The sequence below is a fragment of the Diadema antillarum genome, unplaced genomic scaffold, assembly GCF_040938485.1.
Source record: "Diadema antillarum isolate AM-2024a unplaced genomic scaffold, OU_Dant_1.0 scf00000192, whole genome shotgun sequence".
NCBI lineage: Eukaryota > Metazoa > Echinodermata > Echinoidea > Diadematoida > Diadematidae > Diadema > Diadema antillarum.
Genome location: NW_027271081.1, coordinates 2,373,986 through 2,381,002, shown reverse-complemented (window position 1 = coordinate 2,381,002; position 7,017 = coordinate 2,373,986).

Below are 7,017 nucleotides of genomic sequence, written 5' to 3'. Positions count from 1 at the left end.
TCCGTACGTGTGTGTGTCCGTGTGTCCGTGTGTCCGTCCGTGTGTGCGTCCGTGTGTGATCAAAATCTTCAATTTGCTACTTCTCTGTCATTTATGAGCCAATTTTGATTCTGTTTGCTTTATATGATAGCACTACATGGGAGCTTTGAAACTTCTACACAGAATTTCAGTCGTGACCTTTGACCTTGACCTTTGACCTATATTGTACATTTTGCAACAAAATGCTACTCCTTCGCCATTTCTAACCCGATTTCGATTCCGTTTGCTTTATGTGATGGCACTAGGTGAGGGCTTCAAAACTTCTACACAGAATTTTGACCTTTGACTTCTTTGACCTTTGACCTTGATTTTTGACCTGTATTGTACATTTTGCTACAAAATGCTACTCCTTCGCCATTTCTAACCCGATTTCGATTCCGTTTGCTTTATGTGATGGCACTAGGTGAGGGCTTCAAAACTTCTACACAGAATTTTGACCTTTGACTTCTTTGACCTTTGACCTTGATTTTTTGACCTATATTGTACATTTTGCTACAAAATGCTACTCCTTCGCCATTTCTAACCCGATTTCGATTCCGTTTGCTTTATGTGATGGCACTAGGTGAGGGCTTCAACACTTCTACTCAGAATTTTGACCTTTGACTTCTTTGACCTTTGACCTTGATTTTTTGACCTGTATTGTACATTTTGCTACAAAATGCTACTCCTTCGCCATTTCTAACCCGATTTCGATTCCGTTTGCTTTATGTGATGGCACTAGGTGAGGGCTTCAACACTTCTACACAGAATTTTGACCTTTGACTTCTTTGACCTTTGACCTTGATTTTTTACCTATATTGCACATTTTGTTACAAAATGCTACTTCCGGCGGGGACATATATTACGCACCGCGTAATTTCTACTTTTCCTTGTATATTTATCCATCCATCTATTATCCATCTATCTACTAGTATCTATTTATCTGTTCATCTTTCAATTTACCTATCTATCTAGTCATCTATCATGTCTATCTGCAGTGATCCACCTATCTATCTATCTATCTATCTATCTATCTATCTAACTAACTAACTTTCTCTCTATATCTCTATCGGTCTGTATTTATCTAGAGTGCCTGTTTGGGAATATTATGGATAGTGGGGTAGCTCTGACCTGTCGAGCAGTCACTATCTATCAATCAATCTTTCTGTCTATCTATCTATCTATCTATCTATCTATCTATCTATCTATCTAATATCTATCTATCTATCTATCTATCTCTTTCTATTGGTCTATATCTATCTAAAGTGCCTATGTGGGAGTACTGTGGAGAGTGGGGTAGCTCTGACCTGTCAAGCAGTCATTGCCGAATTCAAGTCCTGCTTGGTGCTCAGATGCCAGTGCTCACTGGATCAGATATTAATTATGTTCTACCTGTTCCGTCCTTCACCTAGTTCTAGCTGTAAATGATTAGTATCCGGCAGTGTTAGGGTAATTTGAATAATAGGGCACTGGAGAAGAGTCATATGCTGAGAGGCTACTGTGGATAATGTCAGCAAGACCATTTTGATAATGATGATGATGATGATGAGGAGGAGGAGGAGGAGGATTATCATTAGTAGTAGTAGTAGTAGTATATCATCAACATCACTATCATTATGTTTATTAAATTATCATTGATATCATCATATTCATCATCGTTATTTATGTTTTATTTTTAGTAGCATTATATGCATTATTAGCATTATTAGTTTCCTTGGAATTAGCATTATTGTCACTGTCACCGAGCTCCCTATTCTCATTAGAACCCGTGTAACGAGCATGATGCAATACCAAGGTCAATAATGATGGTAATGGTTATTAAAATTACAACCTACATTGTTTCATCATCCTGCGTGAATGGATATGAACGGATATTATGTTGGTACATGGGTGCTCACGTGTATTACACACACGTGTGTGCGCGCGCGTCGCTCACGTGTATTACACACACGTGTGTGTGCGCGCGTCCTTGCGCGTTTCTTTGTTCTCGTTAGTCCGTCCCGGTCTCTCTCCGTCCAATAAACTGCGTATTCACATTCCTTCTGTTCCTTTTCTCTCTCCCCCCCCCCCCCCCCCCTCCTTTCATTGCCTGATGAGAGCAAAACGTATGAAATACCAAGGAAGGAACATAAGATTAATTTACAACAATGTATAATGGTGATCGATGTTGATGGGACTACGAAAGGGATGATCTAACATTTTTAAACTCCCCTCGGTCATTAATTTGACGTCATTAATTTTTGTTTGTTTTGTTTGTTTTGCTCTCTGTCTGTGTGTGTGTGTTTTACCATCTACAGGAAAATGGATGACCCGACATGATATATATTCATTTCATGGAAGCATTAATCGGAGAAATAGCTCTGCAGGCAAAACGACATTAGTAGCGCGAAATTGACGCAGGAGCCAGAGAAATTACCACTTCATTTCCGATCTATCAAAAGCACAATTCTCAACCGAGTTCATGTCGACTGCATGCTCATATTAACTCAATGAAAATGGATTGATTTTTCTATGTGCATTTCCCGTTTGCTCCAGCCCAAGAAAACGGGGAACTAGTCTTCAATGGATTAAGACAGAAAAAAAAAACAATAAAGGAATGCTGGAAGTTGCATTGAAATTGTACGTGGAGTGAGAATGTTCGACACTATATTTAATGCACTTCGATATCCAAGTCATGTTATACCTTTCCATGACACAAATAAATGTTTTCGCCAGATTCTGTCTAAATGTAGAGTTAGATATCTCAGATCTCTCACCAAAATGTTCACCAAATCAGGCTGTATGAGGTGTCGACATCGACTTCGACCTTCGACGTCGTCGCCATAATTACGACAACGCAAGGTCCGTTAATGTGAGCTCAGCACTAAGTAACGCTAAATCTAACCATAAACGTGAGCCGTAAACCTATAATCCAGAAATCATATTTTGATGGATGAAAAAAGTGTATTATTTATCACCGAAAGTTCTTGGATATTGGGGTGCAGCAAGTTTTCAAAAAACAGTGATACTGGTTGCACCATCACGTACAAATACTGATGAGCTGATGATGTGTAATAACTCTACCAGCACTGACTTGTCTGCAATTCCTCACTAAATATTCGTGCTGTTTTTGTCTTTTTTGTTTATGTTGTTGTTGTTGTCATTGTTGTTCAAGTGAAATGAAAGGAAAAAAGATTAATTCTTTGCACCAAAGAGTATGATTGAAGTTGAGTAAATTGTGATGAAAGACATTTTCTTTTTTAATGTGGCGTGTAAGGAGTTGCACAATTTTCTACCGAAAATGAGATTTCTATGATTTTCTTTTGTTGTTGTTGTCGCCGTTTCTTTTTTTTTCACAAAACTATTCGGGGTGTTTTAACATGAAGACGTCATCTCCTCGTCCGCTTTGTATCAATGGTTGTTCAATTTTCGAATCCCCATACTTTCTTAGTTTGTATCTTTCTTACTTAGTGAAAGTTCTGCCGTGTATTGCTTGAAATGTCAACAGATCGGGGCCAACTGATGGGTGAATTCCGCGAACCATGCGCAGAATGCTGTAGAGTGCGATTGTGACATCGACTGAAACAGTGGTTCCTTTCTATCGCTTTTGTCGACATCTTCTACATTTTACTCTTTTTATGTTATCCTCTTCCTCATCTGCAGTTGTTGTTTTTTTAATGTACACCATCTTTTCTTTCAGCCATGTTGTGTATATATTGACACTTACCTCTCAGTATCTAAAGATCCTTTCTCGACATTCATCGTAGAATCGATTAGATAGATAGATTATGAAGAATTCCAACGTCTGGCTCAAAGTGTTCACTGCTTCGCTGTGTCGTTTCCTGTCCGTCTACATGTGTGTGATTATTGTATGCATTAACCCATCGTTAATAACAGGGCTGCCAACTCTCACGCACTGAGCGTGAGACTCACGCAATTCAACCAATTTTGACTGTCTCACTCTGATAAACGAAATCTCACGCTAAACCCCCTAAATGGACTGTACATGACTACAAAAATATATATATATCTAAATTCTCTGATATTCCGAATATCGATATGCCCAAGCCCAAAATGTCGAGATTTTCCAGCCCGGGTGTAAAGCTTAACCAATAATAATCGTTTTCGGTTCGCGCGCAAAGACGAGCTATTGGATTACGATTGGCTTCTACCTATACCACGTGAGCGTAGCTTGTACTTTTGGCAAATTACAGTACATGTATGGCTATGACGTGTGCTTTACATCGCTTTACATAGGCCTACACTGACTGTGTATGTAGTACGTACGTACGTACGGCCGCACAGCAGGCCGCAGGTGCTAGCCAGGAGGCCGCTCCGCTCCCTCGCAGTGTCTCACGCCAAACTCTCACTCAAGGTTGGCAGCCCTGTAATAATTACACGGGAACCTATACAATGTGTCATGTGCACTTAATGCCGCGAAAATGGTAAAATCTCGTCAGCACTGGGCTAATTCTAACTGCCTTCTTTAAAGGGTAACTCATCTATGCCCATGCAAGGTCAATGTAATATTCCCTATCCCCCTCCTCCCTCCCTCCCATCCCCCCCCCCCTCTCTCTCTCTCTCTCTCTCACCCGTCCTACTCACTTTGTATTTTTGTGTGGATACATACACATGAATATAATTATGTGTAGGGCCTACATCATATACAATGTATATACGTGTATAAATACATTATGTCAATATACACTGTGCATGTGTCTGTGTGTCTGTCTGTATGTGTGTGTATGTTTATGCAGACGTTAAAGGGTTATATTATCGTAAACATTCTTCCAAAACTGTTGTTTCATTGCTTCGATGACAGCACTGCCTATCAATGTTCATTGATTATGGCAACATCACCATGACGAATAATAACAACAACGACCAATTATCCCTTTTCTCTCTACTTCCACCAAACCATGACAAATACACAGTCATTATGATAGTTTCATCAATTATTATGCAGTCATATAACAGCCACCGCCTATGGTACTGACTATAGCCCCGCCCAATAGAAATATACAGAACTAGTATTTCAAAATGTAACGTGTCAAATAGGTATAATGATTAATTACGCTACATAGCATCCTTTATCAGCCAGAGGCTTAATCGCACGTGTTGCTTTACACTGATCAAGAACATACTACAATTGCAATGCATAGAAAAGAATGAGAAAATGGAGAGGGTGTCAGTAGAAAATCACTAGGTTCTGAAAATAATACTTTTATAGAGTAATTCAAATTTCGGGCATATTAATGACCTTATATATAAGTGAATTGCGAGTAATTGCATTATGTACAGAGTGAATTCCATAATGCTGTGATAAATCAGTTATAATCATGTATGTGTTGAACTCGGAGATGCGATGGAATTTTGTCGTTGAATATCACGCCCCACAAGCATATGCTTTCTCATGCTTATCCAGAAACGATGACTGTATAATAATATGTAATGTACTATCAAAATGAATATACAAGTATAACTGTTCAAACAGCATAATCTGAAGACAGTAAATCATACAAAATTGTAAGGCATACATTCTCATAAATGCCCTTATCCCCGTTACAATCATGTTCTAATATTCTTATATAGTATTTACTGGTTTTTGCGTGATTGCAGCTTGTATGTCACTTGTCCATTCACCATGTTTGAGTGTCTTACAGTGAACTCTGACTTTGAATTAGGAAATACTGCAACGTGATAAACAATGTAAATTTTATCTATCGTATCCAATCGTAATTTTTAAGTGTACGGCTACCATACTTTAACTTAACCATCGGTACCCGATTTCATAAAATCTCTTAGGATAGCAACTCTTACTGGAATGACAACTTCCAAAAGCAACAGCCAATCAGGTTAAGCTTGATTCTCGTCGTTACCATGACAATTGCCATTCCAGCAAGAGTTGCCATCTTATCAACTTTTAATGAAATGGGGCCCAGGTGACTGAGAAATTGAAATAGGACAGCGTGTTGGATGACGTCACTGACCTCAAGTGAATTTCATATCCTCTTCTGTTTCCATGAGAAGACTGAGATGCACATATAAACGGATGTTTTATCATACACAAGCATACTCAGAATTATATATCTATATACAAATCTATAATTCTTTTCTGCTTTTGTTAAAGTTTTTGTTTGTCTGTTTGTTTGTTTGTTTGTTTTTACCTTGGTTGCCTCTTTATAATGGAGGTCGCACCTAATGGACAATGTCATGGTAACAATAAAAACAGACCGTAAAACATAATAAAATATAAATGAAACTGGATGCAACTTTCAATCGTCGGCATTATGAAGAGATTGAGAGCTAGTTTTATTGTTGTTTGTCGATGTTGTTATAATGACAAACAGAATAATTGTATCTTTTGAGTTGTTGGCATTGTTTATTTTGTTGTTTGTTTCTTTGTTTTCGAGGGTCATGATGTCGATGTGCTGTGTCTATAGTCTATAGTTTAAAGGGATGGTACAGTATTGGTGGAGATGAGAATTGGGCTTTTAACTTTTTGCGAGATACCAAGAAAACACTTATGATATAGTACAGGGCATACCATTTGAAGAGGAATTCAAAGTTTATTTGATGAAAATCGGGTTTGGAATGACTGAAACATCCAAAAACAAAAGTAAAACAAAGCGATCGAAATAAAGTGTGGGTCCCACACTTTATTAGAATCGCTCTTTTTTGGATATCTCGGCCATTTCAAAACCAATTTTCATCAAATAAACGTTGAATTCCTCATAGAATTACATGCTCTTTCATATTTCATAAGAGGTTTCTCATTATCTCACAAAAAATGTTAGAAACCTGAAATTAAGTCTCAACCAAAACTGTACGATCCCTTTAAAGTCAGATTTCAGGAAGCGCTTCACAACCAGTGACAACCCAAACTGAGTATACTACAGAATGAGAAACACTTCGCAGTTGTGGGAAGTATAATGCTGTTATTTGGGAAAGCTCGAGGGCTCTGTGGTGGCTTTTTTTTTTTGTTTCATTATCTTTTTTTATATAAGTGGCAACATAACG